Source organism: Euprymna scolopes, chromosome 9 (genome assembly GCF_053919585.1).
Source record: "Euprymna scolopes isolate OS-2025 chromosome 9, ASM5391958v1, whole genome shotgun sequence".
Taxonomy (NCBI): Eukaryota; Metazoa; Mollusca; class Cephalopoda; order Sepiida; family Sepiolidae; genus Euprymna; species Euprymna scolopes.
In genome coordinates this window covers 55,821,211-55,845,555 of record NC_136490.1, presented here as the reverse complement: position 1 = coordinate 55,845,555, position 24,345 = coordinate 55,821,211, and the positions used below count along the sequence as shown (strand labels likewise).

The 24,345-nt window shown below is 33.1% G+C and overlaps 1 pseudogene; it reads left to right on the top strand.

The window, feature by feature from the left end:
• The first annotated feature begins 6,374 nt into the window (after nt 1-6,374).
• On the top strand, nt 6,375-6,475 carry LOC145285444 (U6 spliceosomal RNA; annotated as a pseudogene).
• Nucleotides 6,476-24,345: the final 17,870 nt, after the last annotated feature.

The following is a 24,345-nucleotide window of genomic DNA, read 5'->3' as shown; positions in this document are numbered from 1 at the left end:
CCCAATATCCTCAACCCAAGATAGGAAGCATTATAGTCATCCACATACAGTACTGTTTCGCTTTTTCACAACTCATCAGTGCGGCTATACAACCAACTACCTCAAGGCAGGATCGAAACCCTACTGCCTAAACAACAGTCGGATTTTCTAACCATTGCGCTATTTGGTTGCTAGGAAAATTGTCTATGTGTGTGTATTTCCCTACCAAACTACTCTGTCAATCTTCAGTTTACAGACTCGAGATTTGACATAAAGGGTATTGAGATGTGGGAAAATCTTTTTAATTGATTTTCAGTCAGAAACATGGCTGTCAAGGGGTCAAATTTCAATGATTTGACCTTTTAAAACTCTCCCAAACTCCTCTACTAATTTTGGGTCTAAACACTTGAAATTTTAGATGTAGGTTACTTGGACACAGATCAAACTTTTTAATTTAATTTTAGCCTAAGGCAATATATGTCAAAGGGTCGAAATTGGGGGTAAAGCTTTAAAAGATTTTGCCTCTACCAAATTACTTAGCCAATTTTTGGTCTAAACATTGGAAATTTTACATAAAGTGTATTCAGACATAGGGAAAACTTTTTAATCTGTATTTGGTTAAAAATTTGGCTGCCTAGGTGTCAAAGTTCAAAAGATTTAACTTTTGCTGTCCCTAACTATTCAGCCAATTTTGGATCTAAACATTTGAAATTTTACATATAGAGTATTCAAACATGTGGCAAGCTTTTTAATCAGTTTTGGGGCGAAATTTGGGTGCCAAGAGGTCAAAGTTGAAAGAGTTGACCTTTATAAATTCTACCAAACTCCTCCGCCAATTTTGTATCCAAACTCTTGAAATTTTAGATGTAGGTTACCTGGACATGAGGCAAACTTTTTAATATATATATATATATATATATATATATATATATATATATATATATATATATATATATATATATATATATATAGTCTTTGAAGTTTTTAACATTTGAAACCACACAAAAAATTATTTTTTATCATTCATTAAAAAAAAAAAAAACATCTAGTCAGTAAGTCATTTAATCACCTGCAATCACTGCATCAACTCTCAAATTTACTATAATACCAATTTTTATATTTTTTAAGGGATCATCAGTTGTTTACCATGAAACACTGTTTCGGGGATTTAAAAACAAAACAGTGTATTACATCATGGCTCCCCAGCAGTGTTGATCAAACACCACCACCCTTAATCTTAGGAAGAAGACAAGTTACAAAAAATTTTTTTCCCAATTTCCTATTCTTAATTGTAATTACTAACCTTTTCATAGTATAAAAATGAATTTCTTACCTGTGCGATTCATCAATTTCCACATTTAAAATGGATACATTTTTTAATTTTTTTAATTTATCAGTCTTATATTTATAAGATTTGGATTAATCCATTTAACTACTTATCACCCCCACTATAGTTAGTAGTTTGTATATTTACATTCTTATTTATTTAAAATTAGATATATAAAGGTTAAAAATATTTTATTTTTACATATATACATTTTTTTTTTTTTTTTTTTTTTTTTTTTAACTATATATATTTATTATATGTAATTATAAATACATTTATACATTGCTAATATAGTTTTGGATTTCCTTTATCAATATAATCTGGTTTATCTTAAACGATTCAAAAGCATCAGGATAACGAACAAATGCTTTATTTAACTGTTTAAATATTTTATTTTTATCTCCACCTTGTTTTATCATCCTTATTACTAAGCTAGAAACTGGTGGTATAAAATCTGTTAATTTTAGAGTAACGCGAGCTATTCTCAAAAACTCTGACATAATGGTTCCATAAAACACAAAAACGGGGCAGGTGCTATCCTTATGGGGCATACGTACTATTTTAAAGGGGAAAGCGTTTCTTTTATCAAATATTTTATAAAGAAAAATTCCATCCTCAATTTTTATATCTAAATCCAGAAATGTAGCCTGTTGTCCTCTATGTTCACAATTTAATTTTAGTTCGTTTGGATATATAAGATGTTTATTTTTTTCGAATTCATCATTATCGTTTATGCATATAAGGTCATCTATAAATCTCCTACACCCATGAAAGTTATATGTTTTAGATATATCTGTTTTTAATAATGATGACATATATATATACTCGAGTCTATGTAAATACAAATTTGCCCAAAATGGTGCCGGATCCAATCCCATTGGGATACCTATCGTTTGGAGTAATATTTTATTTCCTATTTGAAAATAGCATTCTTTAATAAGATGACTTACAAGCATTTTTAAAATACCTTTAGAAATACTAGTTTTGCTATTTTTATTTTTACACCAGAAAGCATTAGAGTTTGAAAAGTCTATATATTTACCTTTTCCACCTTGAAAAGCCAAATCTACAGTATCATTTAATTCTTTTATAAGTTTTTCGTGCGGAATTTTAGTATATAGCGTACTAAAATCATAAGTAGCTATAGATTTTGCTTTTATTCTGGAATTTATTTTATCTAATTTTTCTTTCTTTTTTATATATATATACATTTTTTTTTACATAAGCGTCACCACTTATCAAGGCTGATCGGCCACTCAATATATATACATATATATATATATATATATACACATATATATATATATATATATATATATATATATATATATATATATATATATATATACAAATTCTTATAAAGTTATGAACTGTACATTGGGCATGAGCAAAGCCGGGCTAAGCTGCTAGTACATATATATATATATATATATATATATATATATATATATATATATATATTTAAAAACACAATTGTATATCAAATAAATCAATATACTTCAATTAAGTTTATTGATACTCAAGTAGAAATTATTCCATATCTAAAAGGGCAGGTATCTACATATCTAACTTGTTACTCAGACCAGTCAAAGGGAGATAATTCGATAGGAAACTTTAGTAGAAAGTTCCCTTGTATTTTAGATATATTTTCATTTGTTAACTTAAGCATATTCATACATGTGCACCCCGTATTTACAAAGATACATATATACTCATGCACACACATACATCCATATGTATATGTGCATATACATATATTTAATTAATTAAATACTTGCCAAATATATGAAACCGTCTTATAAGTTATTTCCTCATGTTTCTAATTTTAACTGTTTTTGATTTCGGTTAGATTATGATTCAATTTAAATTTTGTAATTGTTCAAGCAATACTAGTATTTATAAGACAGAATAAAATATCTTAAATATTTCTACCAGGTGCTTGAAGATAGAGAAACTATATCCCTTCTATTATATTTGCATAATTCTATGAAATGCTATTTCTTTCACTTACTTCCCTTGTCACTTTTATTTATTTATTTTATTTATTTATTTATTTCATTTTTTATCTTTATTTATTTATTTATTTCTGAAAGCTATTAAATACTGATTATTATTTAACTTTAATTTACCTAATTGAGTTTTAGGCAGGATAATAAATATGTACTTTAATGCAAACAGCATTGTACGACTCCTTGCTGTTTATTTAATAAATTTCCTTAGCTATTACTATATGATAAGCCTTGACGTGTATATATTCTTGCACTTCCTGATAGTGACCATTTTAATTTGTATTCTATATTATTTCTACAGGGTTCTCTTGCTCATTTTGCTAACGACGTTGATTTCTTATTTTATATATATACACACACACACGTGTGTGTGTGTGTGTGTGTGTGTGTGTGTGTGCGTGTGTGTGTGTGTGATTCAAAGTGATAGGAGAAATAGCAAGTGTGATCAATTGTCAAAGGACATGGGCATTTTTATTCAATTAATACTATAAATTATTTTAGTCATTATTGGTACTTCCAGTTTCACAGAAACACTGGAAACTCAACCAGACATTCCAGTTAAAGCCAAAGTTGATAAAAACTCTACAGTGTCCATTTAATTATATATGTATAGTTTATTTTTTTTTGTGGTTTTCATTCTTGTGCTGCTTTATTTATCAACATTTGAAGATTTATGTTTTTGACAAAATACTATAGGCAACAGTGTTGTCCCTGTCAACAACCTCTGCAGCAACCTCAATTAATGGCTATCTTTCGGACAATTTTTACAATGAGCGTTGCTGACGGTGAACACTGTTGCACTCCTTAAGGACGTGTTACTGAAGTTGCAGTTGATGTGGAAATGACAGATTGTTTCATGATTCAAGGAAGTTAATGTAAATATAATTGAAAATCCTATTTGTATTAAGATAATTTAGATGCTAATAACTCTACAGCACATATTGAAACAACTGTACCCCCACCCATCCTCTTGCAAAAAATAATCAGCAAATGATTGTTAGGAATCAAGGAACATTGAAGGGCTGAGGAAGAAGACCACTAACTAGAACTCTGTTAGAAGAATGTATAGAACACTGGCCTCTTGTATTAGGTTGTCCGGAAAAGAATGGCCAATTTTAGAGAAAAAGGATTTATTAATCAAATAGGTGACACTAGACATTGAAATTAGTCAAAGTTTGATCCTTGAATAGCCATGCATTTTTGCCATCTATCAACTAGATCATTTATGCCTCGTTGATAACATTTTTTTGGCTTAGATGCTAAGAAATCTTTGAAAAAAAGATTCAACCTCTGCATTAGATCTGAAAGTTTTGTTGCTTAAAAAAGCGGCTAAATGCTTGAAAAAATGGTAGTTCGTGGGTGAAAGATCTGGAGAATAAGGAGGATGTGGTAAAGTTTCGTATCCCAAGTCTGTGAGTTTCTGCAGTGTAATTCTCGCAACATGAGGCCGCGCATTATCATGGAGCAGGATTGGACCACGCCTATTCACTAATGCAGGTCTCAATTTTTGTAAATGATGATGCATTTCTTCGAGTTGATGGCAGTAAACCTCTGCCGTGATGCTCTGATTAGCATCCAGAAAGCTGTAATGAATAACACCAATTGCACACCACCAAACAGTCAGCATAATCTTCTGTTGGTGAAACTTTGGCTTTGGAAAATGTTTGGGTGGTTCATCACAATCAAGCCATTGACCTGATCGTTTCCGATTATCATAAAGGATACAAGTGACTATTCGATCAAGAAATGGATCATTAATGTTTCGCAAAAAGAGCATCAAACACACTTCAAAACGTCGAGCTTGTTGATTTTCATTGAGCTCATGTGGGACCCATTTGTCGAGCTTTTTCACCTTGCCAATTTGCTTCAGAGGGTCCGACACTGTTGAACTGCTGACACCAAGTTCCCGAGACATTTCCCTGACACTTTGCCGTGAGTTTTGCTCAACAATGGCTCTCAAATTTTCATTGTCAAGATTAGATGACCGTCCTCTCCCTTCTTCATCTTTAAGGCTCTCATCACCACTACGAAATTTCTTAAACCACCTTCGTACTGTTCTATCACTTGTGATGCCTTCTCCCCATGCCCTATTGATATTTGCAGTTGTTTGAGAAGCATTGTTACCAAGCTTAAACTCATGCAGGAAAAGTAATCGTAAGTTTTCTTTTCTCATATTCCAAATTATGGGCTCATTCGCTCATAAAACGTTTTTTGGAAAGAAAAAAGTAAGAAATTATTAAAGAGCACATATAAATCAATAATCATGTTGATGTTTACCTGAAATATAATAAAAATCCTATGATAAAATCCAATTTCAAAACAGACTTCCTGAAATGGCCATTATTTTCCGGACAACCTAATAGATGCCTTTTCCTACCCAAACTAAAGGATATACCAATATCTGTTGCCATTGAGAAACCAACGATAAGCTGCTTTTGTGATAATGCAACATCACTGGCAATGGTTATCAAAGGTGAAAAGTGCTTGAAATCTGGGGAGATTTGTTATTACTCGTCTTTCAAAGGAACATTCTAGGTTATTGTCATTGAGCGATTGCTGGTAATAGGCTTTGTGAAAACTTCCAATGCATAATAATAATAATAATACTACTACTACTAATAATAATAATAATAATAATAATAATAATGGACTGCCTACCTTCACATAAAATAAGACAATGTGATGGATCGAGTCTCGACTGATACTACACATAGTGGTCGGGAAGGGATAAGGAAGATGGAAAAACCGAGGAGAGAGTACATTAACCAGACTTCCGCTAGAAAAGTGTGGAGAGTACTGAGACCTTAGGAATTCCAGAGAAGACCAATGATTGTTATTGACGAGGAATGAATGGTAGGCGGCTATTGCGATAATGCAAAGTCAAATACTATGGTTATTGAAAGAGATAAATAGTACTAAAAATCTGAGATTGTTGTCACTCAGACTCCAGGGGAAACAACCGGTTATTGTTAAGTAAGTAATCACTGGTGATGTCAGGTTGTGAAATTTCAAAGATAATAATAATAATAATAATAATAACAATAATAATAATAATAATAATGCTCGGTTCGGAGGCACAAATATTTTAATTGGAACCATACACGGAAGATTAGCATGTCCCCTGTGTAAAGGACAAATTCGTCAAATGTTCCCTTTTTTTTTTAATTACAACAGATGCAAAACAAAAAGATGGAAAAACACCATATGAATCCAAAGGAAATGAAACTGCAAGAAATCTTATAAACTGTGTATTCTCCTTTTAAAAAAATAGCTTAAGCTAATACCACATAATATAGCTGTACGGGTTTACGATGGTGGAAAGACCAAGGAACAAGAGTATTAATCAGGCCTTCTCTGAGAGAGTGCATAAAAGACCTTGGATAGGCTTATTGTCACTCCAATTTCAGTGAAACCCGATGATCGTTGCTTGCGAGAAATCAATGACAAACGGATGATAATACAAAGATATTTACAAAGCTTACCGAAAGAGCTGGAGAATACTGGAAATCTGGGAAGACTAGTTGTCACCCAGATTTGAGGGAGCATCGCCAGTTATTATGAGTAATAACTTATGATGCCTTCTGTGAAAACTCCTACAGAGTACAAATAATGATGCAGCAGAAAAAAGTAACGCAAAGGAACAAATGATTCAGCAAAGGAAACCAGGCCTGACAATTGTAAACCATAAGGTTTACATGCTAAGTCGTAGATTTCAAAGTCTCAGCAGGGTTAAGATCAAGAGGGCTTTAAACCTAACCATTTTCTTCTCACACCAGATATTTATAACTGATAGTATGCCGCTCTCCACTAAAGTTCACTCCATCCACATCGTGGTTGGGGCGGTGGCAATATGATGCTATCTGATATACCCTGTTAACCATAAAAGAGCATTAACCATGTGTACGTCTTCAAGATTCTTATTTTTTTGTGTTCAGTTTTATGTTTCTGTTTTGTAAGATGCATTCCATGCTATGGAAGACGGATTATGCTATTGCGATATTTTTCTTGATTTCTGTGTCACTCTTACAATCAGATGTAATAGCACAACCCAGGTACTTTAGTGTATAAACCTTTCTAATGATTTCAACTTTACATTTGATATTGCATGTTGCTACTTCAGCCTTCAGATTACCATACATTCTGTTTTCATGGCATAAAACTGCAACCCTTTCTCCTCATTTCCATCCGTCATAGTTGTCAGTATTTGTTGCAATTTGTCTTCAAAATCTGCGATGAGAACAGTGTAAAGTGCTTGATAGTTGCGTTTTGTGTTGATCTCTACACAGATAATTGTCTTGATTGTTTCTCACTAATTTGTTTTATGGCCTATCAACGTTAAAAAGAAAAACAGAAAAGGATGTTGTAGTTTGCTTAAAGCATTGTGCGTAGTGTGAAAGGAGTTGTGTTTGAAGACTATATCAATGCAGTTCGTAGGCAACACTATAACCAGATAAAAGAATAATAACATTATTAGATGGATTTTTCCATAATTTCCAATTATATTACGTTTATTTACCAACATAATGTGTCGTACAAGATGGTAAGTGTTGATGTCCCTAATTTTCGAGAGTAGTATCTCTTTTTCAGGGAAAAATAAAGAGAAGCGTGTACAACTCTTCAGCAAAGCCTTTTTTGTCTGTTTTATTATTATCTTTTTAATTTATTTCTTTATTTCCGGAAGACAGTGTCGCAGATTGGCTGTCAAATCAATTTTTAGGATATGAGTTGCGACAAATATTAAGTATTGTTGTGAATTATTGTAGCTTTTTTTAAATGTATATAAATCATTAATTTTTGTGTATTATGCTTAAAATGTGTATTTAGGAGTGTTAATGACTGTTGTATTAGTGTTGTATAATATCCGGTTGGGGCAGAACAGATGGTATAAGGGAGATCACTCTAAAAGATCACTCTAAGTTCAATTTGGATTATTTCCTCTGTCAAAGTGTATACGTCAATATGTATACGCGTACACCCCTACATATATGTGTCTTCACACGCATACACACAAGCGCATGCACATATATATGTATATATTATTTTATTTTAATAATTGTATTCATTTATTTTATTACATTTTCATTTGTTTGCTTATTTTGCTTTCATGTGTATTAATTTTTCTATTTGTTCTATTTGTTAGTTTATTTATTTATACGTGTAAAATATTTAAATTCTGAATAATTATAATAAAAAAGATGGTATATGAATCATTGACCACAAGCTGCAATTTCACATAAATCTATATTGAATCTTAAATTGAAGTATTACAATTGTCAAACTTTGTAAAAAAAAACGTGTATTTTCTGTAAACGATATGCGTAACATGAATTCTATCAAATTAATTAATGGGATAACAATGAAAAAAAAATACACTGGAAAGTTAAAACATATATAAACCGAGTTTAAAATTAAAAGACCCCCCACCCCGATAATTATAAGATACGAAAAGTATTAGTCCATTTATTGCCATTAGTAGAAACAAAATTATGAAAAACCATCGAACAGGATCTCCTTTAACATATCCTACCTGAGGATATTAAGTGGAAATCGACTAATTTAGTTTTGAAAACGTCAGATTGAGACATACGTATTATAAAATAGGCGTAAACCACGGCGTTTGCTCAGTTTCATATACTCTACCTTTTGTTAAAGTTCAATTAGAGAAATGGATGAGTGTTTTTTTTTTACAAAAACATAACATGATTGAGATCGATTTTGTTTTGTGTTTACATATTAATGAGAAGGGTCGTAGAATTGTATATTTCTTAATAGTATTAATACATAATTGATCAAACTAGATATGAAATGATTTGACTGAAGCATTGCCGATTCCATTGTCACAAACGATATCCATTATGCTAATACTTCCAAATATGATTATGTTGAGTTTTGTCTGTCCAAACTTCATCTGAAAGATTTAGAATTAATATACAATTTAAGTTAAACCATCAAAACTTCCAACCTCATTCGATATACACTTCAACTCAATCTAAACTTTTAGTCAGTATACAATTTCAGTCACTGCACATTTCATTGCATATACACTTTAAATTCATTTCAGTCTATATACACTTCCAATCATAGTACAATTATATTCAATATAAATTTCAACTCAATATACACTTGTCATTAATATACGATTTCAGTCAGTATGCACTTCAAGACAATATACAATGCCATTCAATATGCATTTTAACTTAATATACAATTCAAGTCATTATACAATTTCAGTTACTGCGCACTTCAATTCAACATGCACTTCTACTCAATAAACACTGTCAGTCAATGACACAAATTTAATCAATATACACTTCATCTCAATAATTTAAATCTCAACTTCTAATTGACATGTAATGTCTGTCAATATACACTTCCAGTTAACACACATTTCGAATCAATGTACGCTTTTTGTTCACATACAATCATCATCGATGTACAGTTGCAGGTAATATTCAATTTCAGTCACCACACACTTCGGTTTGATATTCACGTCCAGAAAATAAATATTAACTTTAAGTGTCTAGTGCCTGAAATTGAATACTGCAAGTGTATAATCTTCATCTATCTATCTATCTATCTATCTATCTATCTATCTATTATATAAAAAGAACTTTTGTGCATGAGAGTTCGTTTCCTGTGGACTCTAAAACGGCTGGGTCAAATTTTAAAATTTTCACGAAAATGTATATTATCTCTTCGGGTGTTTTTAGAGAGGTTTTGTGTTGAAATGTCTTTGTTAAGCATTAAGAATCGATAATTAAAACAATCCGATGAAAGAAGGAATAAGCGATTTTGACTAAAGTTTACACCTTAACAGCCTAACCTCACAAGTGCATTTGACAAATTTTATTGCTGCATAAGTAGAAAGGCCCAATATATAAAATCAACAGTAGGTTCTTTGATATTCAGGGGGTACGTTTGAAACAAATGTTTCTGTCTAGAGCACAATTGAACCATGATACTTGACTTTTGCATTTTAAACTTTAATACAAGCCATTATATAAAAATACTTTTATCAAATTAACATTAAGTTCTCTATGGTGCAATGTAAACTACAATGTATTGTGGACTAAGTCACTGCGGGAAGCATGTGAAGCTTTCTCTCGATGCACCGCCGTGGGTCCCCAAGTAGAGCATGTAATTAATAGATTTGATTAAAACGATCGATTTCACCGATTCCAATGACAATAAAAATATGGGAGTGTGTATCATTCGTTGATCCTTATTTAATTCCGGGAAACGTCGGGTCTCGCTGCTAGTATACAATAAGTATCTTACAGGAGTATGTTCTCATGTCATGGACAAAAAGACAATATTTCTTTTTATAAATGCACAAGGAATATTGTATTAGCATATTATTATTGCGGAAGTAGTAGTAGTAGTAGTAGAATAAGAAATAAAAGCTAGAATTATAATAAATTAGCAAAACAATTATTATGCGAGTTGATAAGTAGCAGTAGTAGTAGTAGTAGTAGTAGTAGTAGTAGTAGTAGTAAAACCAGTAGAAGAATATTAATGTAAAGAGAGAAAAATAAGATGAAGATGCAGAAAAAAAATCAAAATGAGATGCCATTAGATTTCATTAACCAACATAGAAGGATCGTACAAAAAGTAAGCCCTCCTAATTTTTTAACTCAAAAATTAAAACTTTGAAAAGTTATGAAGACGGGAGTAGTACCATTAAAACGAGCCACCTCTTGTGGCTCAGAATTTATTTTTCTCCATAATCACTACATTCTCAATGCACTTTCGTCAGCCTGTTTTGATACCTCGCTCATGAAAGTCTGGGAGCACTCTTTGTTACTTACATCTTTGTCGCCACTTTAAAATCGATGAATTTATCTCCTAACTATGGTGACATCAACTGTACGGACTGTGTAAATGTTAAACAGGCACCGATGAATGTTGATCAGTTCAATTTTTTCTGCATAGAGGAATTCAATGATGCATCTATGCTTCTGATGCACGGCCATGACAGGGGTTGCTTTCTTAGCGTGTCACACCGTCAATATCTGCAATAGAGTAATGAACATTTCAGGTCATGAATTCATAATTTCAGTCATCATAACAATGCAATTTGCAATCTCAGCTAATCCATTTGAGCGGAATAAAAAGTTAGGAGGCCTTACTTTTGGAATGTTCCTCATACAAAATGTGTGCTAATTAGGAGACCTTAAATTCTATAAAACATTTATATATGAAACATAAAGGAAGTCTTTTATAAAAAAAAACACGGCAACCAACGACAACAGTTCAAATCTACAGCTTAAATCTAGTCTTTTTAAAAAATCTACAGTTCAAATCTAGTCTTTTCAAAAATTAAATAACAAATTTACAATACAAGAAAAGTAAAAACAATATTGATATTTTCTGACATTACTACTGTTATTATTATTATTACTACTACTACTACTACAACTATTACAATTGTTATTGCTACTAGTACTACTACTACTAATAATAATAATAAAAAGTTGAGCAGCGAATTTATAAGGATAAAACAAAAAGTATGTCAAAAGTTGTTAGAGAAAACGCTTGAGGGCACAAATCGAGGTCTGCAGAAATGTATAAATTTTGTTCAAAAAGACACAAAAAATGGGGTTAGACATGAGATTGGTGTTTGAATGTGGTGAACGAACCGATAGATAAAAAGAGAGGTCAGAAGATGACAAATGGGCAGACTCACGAGTTGGCATTGACAGGCGATCGGCTAACCTCTTGTTATATGGGAATACAATGAGTAGATTTTAGTGCTGTGACCCGATTCTCTAAAAGTACACAAAGCAACTGACTTCAACATCCCAAATTTAAACAGTTTACCAATTCTGTTTCAGGGGAGATAAAAGAACTACTGTTTTTCCCTGAGTGTTCTATCCTGTCGTTATTTTGAAACGAGCGAGTTCAATTATTTCTTTTATGCAAGGGAAAGAGATTCAGAGTTTCTTTTTAGCCCTCTCCCCCAATCCGCACATTGAATAAAACATCAATTTGGTTCGTATTAAAAATACTCCTGCCACATCTAGGGAGGTGTCGCTGTAAGCATTTTCTCTTTTTGCCTTGATCGAGTATAAAATCGATTTAAAAATTTATTTAAATATGATCTCTTTTAATCGTTTATTTATAATAGAAGAGATACTGCTAGTCTTTCTCTGTTCTATAATCATTTTCATTGTATGTGTTCGACTGAGCTTCTTTCATACAGAAGAGACATTTCTTGCCTGTCTCTGCTCTGTAAATATTTTATATAAGTGCTTGAGTTGGCTTCAATCTCTAGCTATCCATAAAACATTTACAGTAGGAACTCGTCTAGTTACAGCCACTGCAAATAACTTTCCTATCCTCTTATGTTTATCTAAAACGAAACAGAACATCCATAACAAAATTTCTTTCCAAGAAATAAGAATACAATACCATGGGATGTTTACCAACTAACTACAACGTGGTCGTTTTCAAGTTCAATGTTTACAAATATTTATTGAGCTGTTCTCTTGGAAATCCAACTCTGCTCATCCCACTAATGATTTCCAATCTTTTCAGCCTGAGTCTGGCGAGTACTAGATGAGTACCTAATTTGGGAATATTAAATGGGTAACAAACTTGAAAATACCAGGCACTGTATGTAGAGGGACGTTGGCACTTCTCTGCAAGAGTTGTAAAAACATAACGCTGTCATTTCCCCTAATGGTGATATACATGTGACCTAGAACCATTTGTGAATTTCATACACCTATGAAACTTCTTCCTTCAGAGGAAGTCAGTTAAACCCACATTAGGGTTAGTGCAATAGTTTCATTCATTTTTCATATTCAATCTTTTCAAGGTTTTGTCTGTTGTCCAAGTAACACTTTAATTAACCATTATCTTTGGGTGTTTTTTGAGCTGTGATAAATGGTGAACCATTACTATAACAAAAATAATAATAAATAATTTTAAAATTTGAATACTCGATTCAGATTCATTGCATTATTATTTAGATTATTCAGAGATCTATTCTCATCTTGGTTGTTATTTTCACAACTTTTCATCCAACGTAAACTTCAACTTTTTTCAGATGCATCTTTTGGAACTTGGGAATCTTTATTACGAACTTGAGAATCTAGAAGGAATTTCAAACTAAACCCATTATTAAATTTATGAGGGTATATTGCTCTTGTTCTGTCAGCCATAACCGGATAGAAGAGATAAGCAATTTTTATTTTATTATTAGTATTGCTTGTAGTAACGACTGTATCTTCAGCCTCAAGAAGACTACTGCTTAGAACTGCTTGGCTATTCAACGCCTCCAACCATTGCTCCCTGTGAATTGTAATCTCAGCTATGCAAATAATATAATTCTTATCTGAAGAATTATGAAATGCAGTTAATCAAATTTGTTTATTATTCTAAAAAAAAACATGATAATATTATTGATTAACATATAGCTACTATTTATTTGAAACAAACATGTTCAATTTAGTGATGGGACGATTCCAATTTTCCCCCGATTCAGATACAATTATTAATTCTGTTCTTAATTCTTGATTCCAATACAATTTATTAAATTTCAAATATTTTTCCGAATTTATATACAATTACTGATTCTGCTCTAAATTTTCAATTCTAATACAATTACCGATATCGATTCTTATTCGTTTCAAAATTTGTAAATTTAGAGTGACAGCAGGAATATAACTTCAATCTTGGTAATAAATTTACAAAGCATTTAGACGTTATTAGTATTTATAGATTTTAATGTTATTTGATCCTCATTTAAAATCAATAAAATGCATCATTACATCATCTGGATTTTAAAAAAAATTAAAGAATCGTTTTTGGTAACGGAAATTATGCAATATTTTTCCGATTCTGATTCTTAGATCCCAAAACCTCTGACATTTCTGATCGTACAAATCTGACCAATCATCCTATGACTTATTTTATCTAATAGAAAATGATTAAGTGCTTTTTTACACCCCCGCCCTACTATTAACTTCAAAACTTTAATACATCTATATGAATTAATGTATTTTTTTCATTTATTACATCTTTATTGCTATCAAAACGGCTCACTAATGTTTAAATCAATGATACAAGAAATATAAATACCAGAGAGCAAAGATCAAAACACAGTTATTTTTTTATATTTTGGTGAAAGAGGAGGGGGGGGGCTGCAAAGGAAGCACAGTAGAAAAGCGCAATGTCATATTGGGAGAATCTATCTCTGGCAATAAAAAAAATAATTGTTATATCGATTTTCCTAAAACAATACTTTCCCATATACTTGCCATGCATATCATTGACATTTACCAACATTATAAAAAATCATGACTGCCCTCCTTTTCAATAGTGACATTTTAGTTAATAACACAAAAACAATACACCACAATGCCAATGAAACAACACTTTTCCGTAGACTTACCATGCATATCTTCGACACTAGCTTAATTTACTAACACTTAAAAAAAATGACTTTCCTTTTCAATACAGTCACATTGTAGTTAATAACACAAAATCAATATACCACGATACCAATAAAAAAAATTTTAAATTCTTGAAGCCATTTACAGTAAAAATATACATCCAGGATAAATATCCCAGAGCAAATAACATTAAATACAAAACTAGGAGCCAAATTTAAAAGTGTTACCGTACTAATCAACATTAAAAAATTCTTATCCGTTAAACATTTCCATTTGAATTTTGTATGTGCATTGCACATAATCATGTCCGCACTTCACATCGCATCACTACATAAATGTTGTAAATTACTGGCTGTTAAAAATTAAACAGTAAAAGACATAGTTGTAAACAGACAAGGACTAACGCTCCTTGATGAATTACATCGAAAGTATGCCTGCCCCAGTGCTCACTGGTGTCAAACTATCTGTGCCAGTGGATGCTGTCGTTCAGTGCACAGTTTCCAGCGACTGATCCCGTTTTACTTGAACTAATCCTGAACATCTGATCTCCATTTCCTACAAATTTACCATTTCCTGTTTACGGTTTCTTTATAATAGAAGAGATATTGCTAGTCTTTCTCTGCTCTATAGTTATTTTCATTCTATGTGCTCGACTGAGTTTCTTTTTAATAGAAGAGGCATTTCTTGTCTTTCTCGACGCTATAAGTATTTCTATGATAAGTGCTCGAATTTTTTTTTTTATTACATTTTCACCCCAAACAAGGCACATTGTCACTTTGGTGTAGGGGGCTACTATCAGGGGAAACAACTACTGGGGTACTATGTAGGGATTTGGACAGCAAGATGTTGGTTCACGTTCCACTTGAACTTCTGCATGTCAGTACAGTTGGGGAAGCAGTGACCTGGAATGGAATTCCAAAGTCTAGCGGTTCTGGGGAAGAAACTACTGGAGTAGAAAGATCTTTTACATCTAGGGATCTCTGCAGTGTGGGGGTGGGATTTTGTAGCTTGTTGGGTCTGTCGAGGGTGTTCACGTCGTGGGGTCATTTCAAATACTGGTACAAGTTCGTGATTAGACTTAAATCTGGGGACTGACTTGGCCATTACCAGATATCAACATTACTTTTGACAAGCCGCTTCTTTGGAGATTTCATTGTATGAATGCAATCATTACCCCGTTGGAAAAATGTAGCTCACAAGCTAGGTTCTTGTTTGAGCGCCAATCTATGGTCCTTCCCTGCAAAATTCTCACAAGAAGTTGATCTAGCTACAACCACTATCCACAATTTCACTCATTCTCTATCTGTGCCTAAATAAAAACGCAAATTCTATGAATAAAGCTTTTTTCATAAAACTACCCGCCTATGTAACTATGTTCTGCTGGCCTGCTTTCCAGTTAACTACAACATGGTCGTTTTCAAGTCCAATGTAGATATATACTTGCTGAACCGTCCCCATAAATAATCAAATTCTCACCAATTTGCACTACTAACGATCACCACACTGTTTCCTCTTTGACCACCTTAAACGTATTAACCCTTATACTCGAGTAGCCTTTGCGACTTGATAAGTAGTGATTCTCTTGTAAAATAAAGAAAAGGACTTTCCACACAGAGCACTAAATTTTCTTCCATGTTTATTTAAGTATTTTCTGACGTCCATTTTATCTACTACTAGCTGTGTGACCCGACGTTCCCCGGGACTGATTGTTGATCAACGAATGTTTCACACTCCCATATTTTTATTGTCATCAAAATCGATGAAATAGCCCATTTTTTAATCAAATCGATTGATTGCCTGCTATAATTGGGGATCAATCGCGATGCACCTGGAGAAAGCTTCACATGCCTCTCGCAGTGACTAAGTTCACAATATATTGTAGTCTACATTGCACTGTAGGGAATTTACTGTTGATTTTATAAAAATTATTTTTATATATAATGGCTTGCATTAAAGTTTAAAACACAAAAGTCAAGTACCATTCTTCAATTATTAATCTCGAACTTGCCCTTGTCATATCAAAGAACCTACTGTTGATTGTATATAGCTGGCATTACTGGTTGTGCGGTGATAATAACTTACATTTTATATGTTGTGCCTTCCGGCTGGTGTGGTAATAAAATTTCTCAAATGCACTTATGATGTTTGGGTGCATAAAATGTCAACTTTCGTCAAATCGCCAATTCCTTCTTTCATCGGATTATTTCGATTATCGATTATTGATAATTGTCAAAGACTTTCTGACACAAAACCTGATGACACTGCCAGGCACATAAAATACCTTCATGTGAAATTTCATAAAAATTGACCCAACCGTTTTCGAGTCCATAGAGAACGAACTCACAGACACACAGCCAAAGTTCCTTTTATATAATAGTAGAAATCATTGATATGTTATCAACACTTTTCGCAGAAAAAACAGCTCCAACTCCTTATATCGCCACCACAAATTGTAACAGTTGGTACAGTGTTCTTTGCTAAGTAGACCTGCAGTTCCTCGATATATATATATATATATATATATATATATATATATATATATATATATATATATATATATATATATATATATATAACAAAGTTGTATTTTCATTTTAAATAAATAGAGAAAAAAGGCTTTTTCATATGAATATCAATGCACAAATATATATATATATATATATATATATATATATATATATATATATATATATATATATATATATATAGGAGTACAGATATCAAACGGAACTATTTATTTAATCCATACGGATAATATGCTCTCATTCTACTGGCCATGACCAAGTAAAAGTCTTAATAATTTGGATTATCGTCCGCAGTAAAGATTGTATATTCAAATTCTAGAAAGGTTCCCGAGGTCAACGAGATACGCCGGAAGAATTTCCAGGCTTATATCCGCCAGAATGTTTAAAGAATAGAAGTCAAGATAAAAGCAGTCGTCTAAATAATCGCAATCATAAAATTTCTCATTTTTCTCTTAAAATTTCAGAAATATCACTACAAGCCCTTTCGCAATATGTACCGAGTCGTTCCACAGTGTTCATGACTTCAGACTATTCCTGAGAATTCCATTACTTATTGTTCGCTTAGTTACACTAATTCCTGATAAATGCAGAGAATCATGCAGTTCTTCACGAGTAACCATTGAATTCTGATGAATCTAACATTCTAATTTTCTCAATCATTGAGAAGTCTTCCTTGGAGCACCTGTTCTTTTCGTCTTTTAAAACATTACAATGAATGAACTAATGGTAATGAAAAGAATATTCAGGTTACTAGAGATCTTCCTACAACTCCTTTTATCTTTCCCGTGCTTAACAACCAATTCTTTTTGAAAAGTAATCAATTTTTTCCCCTCTTCCTATAATTGGAACTTGCTCGTGTAAGCATGACTTGCAGAATGTTCTGATTTTTATTTTGCGGTTAACTATATAGGTACTAATAACATTATTGGAACGTTCTAGAATATTATACTTTAAAAGAATGCCGAAGTATAGAATTTATAATACCATGCTTATATTTCATGATTACTTTTTCACCACAATTGTTAGTATCTATATTCATTACCTTTACATTTCTAAGCGAAACTATATATATTAGACTCAATTGACAAACCTGAAATGGACTTGCAACACAACATTATATATATATATATATATATATATATATATATATATATATATATATATATATATAAAGTGAATTTGTCTGTGTGTGAACATTTATCTATCAAATTATTCTGTCAATTTTCAGTCTACAGACTCGAGATTTAACATAAGCAATATTGAGATTTGGAAAAATCTTTTTAATCGGTTTCTGGACAGAAATTTGGCTGCTAAGGGGTCAAAGGTCAACGATTTTACCTTTGAAAACTCTACCAAACTCCTCCGCCAATTTTGGGTCTAAACACTTGAAATTTCAAATGTAGGTTACTTGGACAGGGATCAAACTTTTTAATTTGATTTGAGCCCCAAAGTTAAATGTTAACGGGTCAAAATTGAGGTCAAAGTTTTTAAAAATTTGACCTCTACGGTCTCTACCAAATTACTAAGCCAATTTCTGGCCTCAATATTTGAAATATTAGATAAAACGTATTCAGAGATAGGTCAAGCTTTTTAATCGGTTAGGGTCGAAAATTTGAGTTGCCAAGGGGTCAAATTTCAAAAGATTTGACCTCAGCGACTAGTGTTGCTACTAATTCACTGTTGTTGCAAAAAGAGAAATAACAAGTAAAACAGACAGAATGAAAGCATGAAAGGGAGATAATTGGTGGGATTTTATTGAAGCAGACATACATTTCTATTACGTATGAGTATGTTATGTTTATAGAGGCAAAAAAAAATTAGACTGAAATTAAACAAAGAACAAGCAGAATTTATTAGAAGCCAGAAAAAAATAATGGATTGCAATAGAAAAATGCGAGCATGAAAAGTAATATGGTTAAGCTTAAACATGGAAAAGTAAAAGAATTAGTTGTTAAAACTGGAAAAGAAAAGGACAAGATATTCTAGTAAAAAATATAATAAATTTATAACTTAAAATATTGCAGCATTAAATGTTTTTTTAAATTCAATTTAACATTATATAATCCCAACCATCATCAGTGGACCTGAGGTCATCTCGTCAGCATCAGACAAGGCCAAACGATTTGCCAAAAACTTTGCAGCTAATTCTACCCTATGCGACGAAGGCCATCAACTCCCCGCATTTTCTCCTATAACAGACAACACACTATGCAACATACAAATATCTGTGTGTAAGGTCGCCAAGCTAATCAATAACCTCGATTCCAGTAAAGCAACTGGCCCTGACGGCATTCCAATTATAGAGTTGAAAAAGCTTCAACCAGAACTTGCCCCCATACATACAAAACTGTTTAAGCGTTGCCTTAAGGAGAAGTACTTCCCAACACCCTGGAAAACCTCATCTGTATGCCCTGTATTTAAGAATTCAGGTGATAAATCATCCCCTCTCAGTACAAATAAGTCTCCTGTGTGTCATGAGTAAGTTGCTGGTATCTATATAAAATAAAGAAGTAGTCAACCACCTCAGCAGAAATAACTTTCTTAGTGACATGCAATATGGCTTCCGTTCTGCCAGATCTAAAGCAGATGTGCTAACGGTTATATTTCATAGGATTAGTGAATCTCCCGACAAAGGCTTCCTTTCTAGGGCAATTGCTCTTGACATATCAAAGGCCTTTGATAAGTTATGGCATAAAGGCCTACTTCAAAAGATTTCCAGCTATGGTATAACTGGAAATGTTTTCTCAATTATTAAATCATTTCTCTCTGATAGGCTCATACGAGTAGTAGTTGATGGACAGAAATCAGAGGCCAACAGTATTAATGCAGGAGTCCAATAGGGGTCCATCCTGGGCCCAACTTTCTTCCTGATCTACATCAATGATCTCTCAAAACACATACTTAAATCATTCATCGATATTTATGCTGATGACACGACAATCTATGGCAACACATCAAAGGCTGTAAATGACGAAGTTCCCTCCGATTCTCTCTCCTCTGATCTTGAGCGCATGGTACAGTGGGGGAAGAGGTGGCTGGTTACCTTTAATGCATCTAAAACCAAACTCCTATCTTTACATCATCAACACTGTGATCCCCATCTGGCATCAATTGAAATGAATGACTCACGTCTTGGGGAGGCTCCATGTTTTGACAAGCTCCTGGATTGACCTTTACTCTTAATCTGAAATGGAACACGTACATCAAGTCTGTGGCCAAGGTCGCTGGAAAAATGGTAGGATCCTTCTACGACTCCAGAAGATATCTCACTGCTAATGCAATTCTCTATCTATATAAAAGCCAAGTACGTCCAAGGATGGAGTACTGCTGCCACATCTGGGCAGGAGCAGCTAAAAACAGCCTATCCTGCCTCGACAGAGTACAAAATAGACTTCGTAGCTTAGTGGAGGATGCCCTTTTCTCTTCCCTGCAACCTCTCTCCTACAGAAGAGATGTTGCGAGTCTTTCTTTTTTTATCGTTATTTCCATGGGAAGTGCTCGTCTGAGCTCCAATCTCTGGTTCCCTCTCGCCAATCTTTCACGAAAAACACCCGTCTAGCTGAAACCACTGTCAATAATCTTTCCCACTCTTTATCTCTGCCTAAATCAAAATGTAGATTCCATGAACAAAGCTTCTTTTTCAGAAATGCATGCCCATGGAACTCTCTGCCGTTTGGCTGTTTCCCACCTGACTACAACTTGGATGTCTTCAAGTCCAACATAAACAAATTCTTGAGAAACCGCCCCCTTAAGTAAGACACTTTATCAAATCTCCATTACTAACAATTACTATGATATTATCCCATTGATTACTGTAAACGCAATAACCCTTATCCCCGAGTGGTTTCCAGGCCTTGATCAGTAGTGACTTCCATGTAAAAAAAAAAATCAATTCTTAATGCTGTAATATTTTAAGTTATAAATTTATTATATTTTTTACTAGAATATCTTGTCCTTTTCTTTTCCAGTTTTACGAACTAGTCCTTTACTTTTCCATGTTTAAGCTTAACCATATTACTTTTCATGCTCACATTTTTCTGTTGAACTATATATATATATATATATATATATATATATATATATGCGTACGTGTGTGTGTGTGTTAGGATAATTGGTGGCATTTGAAGCATAAAAACCGTGTTGTTCATTTTTTAATTTTTTTATTCAATATTTCGAACGGACCAGCGTTCTTCACCAGGAATCGCTAGATAAGAAAAGGAAATGAGAAAAGAAGGAACTCTCTTTTTTTAATTTTCTTATCAGTTTGTTCAAGCTGGGGATGGAGCATCCTGCAGGATGCCAAACATTCACCCACTAACTCAGATATTCCAATCGAGAGATTTAAAAAAAAATTCTGACCGTTCCTTCAAATGTAATTGTTTGCATGCTTTTTCCACTTAGTTAATCGGGTATATTTAGCAGGTAGTTTTTGAAAAAAGATTTTCTCATGAATCCAGTTGTTCTTATAAGAACTGGAATGATAGAGATCTTTTTAACATTCCCGTTTCTTTTCATGTCATCCGAAAGATCTTGGTGTTTAGTTATCTTTTCCCTTTTAGCTCTGTTTAACCCAAGTTGCTTCTTTCTCCTTCTTGTCCCATAGCACTATGTCAGGTGTTATGGCTCCGTTTTCTAGGTACATAATTGTAGGAATTGGATAGTCATAATGGATGGTGTACGACTTATTTCTGACTGTTCTTTCTGGTATATGTTCTCAGGATTTGCTGCTGCATTCAATATTCAACGTTTTACATGTCGTCCAATTAAGATATTTACATACTCCATTGTGTCAGGTCATATAGTAGCCATCCCCCAATATAACCTTACAGTGGGATGTCAGGTGGTTCACAGTCTCTACTTCTGTGGGTCAGAACCTACACTTGCTCTCATTGCTTAGACCAATGAAAGTAAGTGCAGGTTCTGTTGGGGGATGGACATGACACAATGGAGTTTGTAAACTGAATGACTACTAGATATCATCCTCCGATGTCTTTGCTCTCACAGACACAGAAAATAACAGACAAATTATCGTATTAATAGATAATAATAATAATAATAATAATAATAATAATAATAATAATAATAATAATAATGGAACCTTGAGCTGACAGTTTATTGACAATACATAACTGAAATAAAAATACAAAGATGTATCTTCAAAGGGGATTCCCTATCACCCTTACTGTCCACTGCAGCTATGATGCCTCTTAAAAATATACTAAGAAAGTGGCAAGTCGAATACAAGTTCATTAATACAGATGAAAGAATGAACCACCCAATATACATGGATGACCTGAAATTTTTGCAAAGAACCAAAAAAGAATTATAGACGCTAATAAACATAATCAGAAGCTTCAGCCATGATATTCAAATGAAATTTGGTATGGAAAAGTATGCAAAGCTTATTATGAGAAAAGGAATACTGGGGGCAACAGAAGGTATGGAACTACCCAAGCAAGCAGAGATGAGGGCAGTAGGTAAACATGACACCTAAAATATTTGGGAGTTCTAGAAGCGCACACTATCCAAGCAACAGGAACAAAAGAGAAAATTGCATAGGAATAATTCAAATGAACAGGAAAACTCCTAGAAACTAAACTGTATAATAATAAAAGGAATAAACACATCGGTAGTGTCACTAATAAGATACTCTTGGCCGTTTATAGGGTGAACAAAAGAAGAACTAAGCCATTTTGACCAGAAGACCAGGAAACATATGATCATGCACAATGCACAATATGCAAAGGATGATATTGGCTGACTCTACGTGAAAAGGAGAAATGAAGGAAGAGAACTGATTGTATAGAAGATCGTGTGAATGACACGAAAAAAGAATTAGGAAAATACATAATGCAGAACACAGAAGGGATAATTACCGCAGCAATAAACACTTAAAAAATAAACAAGACAGAAAACAGAGAGACAAGAGATAAAACGAGAAAAAAAAATGAGAAGAGAAAAAAAAACGGGTTTGTGTCTGTCTGACCTGCGGGCCGAGAAGGAAAAATGAAAAAAATCCAAGATGGCGACCATGGTCTTTTAATCCCCACAGTCCTGCACAGTTCCTGAAAAATCACGTCTCACATGAGATTTTGAGATACGCCCGGGCACCATAAAAGCAAGTTGCTTAGGAGAGTGGGCAGAAGCATTCAGACCTGTGTAGAGTGAACATCGTCACTCTTCTGAACTTGTTTACATTGGGCTTGAAGGCAACGATATTATAGTCGGTCAAGAAGCAAGCCAAGAGAACAGTGTTCCATAGGTGGGCAGTTCTATGAAAGAAGCGTTCAAACCTGGGTAGAATGAACATCGTCAGACTTTTCCGAACTTGTTTACATTGGACTTGAAGGCAACGATATTGTAGTCGTCCAAGAAGCAAGCCAGCAGAACAGTGTTCCATAGGTGGGCAGTTCTAAGAAAGAAACGTTCATACCTGTGTCGAGTGAACATCGTCAGACTTTTCCAATTAATCAGAAGACATTTTATGTTGTCTAATGTATGCTAAATATAGGCTTAAATGTCCTGCTAGCTGTGTGAAGGAAGAGTTTTGCTCTCTCCGATATATCTTGCATCCTCACACTAAATAATAGATGTAGATAATAAATGATGCTCAAACTGTCAAATGACATTCAGTGGCTGAAGTTGAATGTTAGTGTGAGGTATGTTAAAGAGGATTGTGTTATTTATGCATACAAGGCATATAGGTGTGTAACATTTGTAATTACCATGTTGCAGTATGTTTTCTGTGTTTGTATTCACAGGTGACAATGGCTAGAAAGTGGGTGGTTGTCTTATTGCATTAATAGAGACTCCATTGTAAAATTTATTTGTAAATTATTAAACAAATTTTATCAGTTTAGTTGTTATTTCTTACATGTTGCTCATGACACAAGACAATAAGGATGCGGTTGTTGGAGTTTTTGGTATTCTTGTTTACTTCTATTTGATATGATGAACATTTTTCAGGATTATAAGGTGGTTTTACTGTAGAGGAATAGAGATATATTTTGGTTGTGGAATTTTACTGTGACGTCTAAAATTGGAATTGAATTATATGAGGGACATGACAATATTTTGATCTATAGTTATTAATAAATAAAATCTTT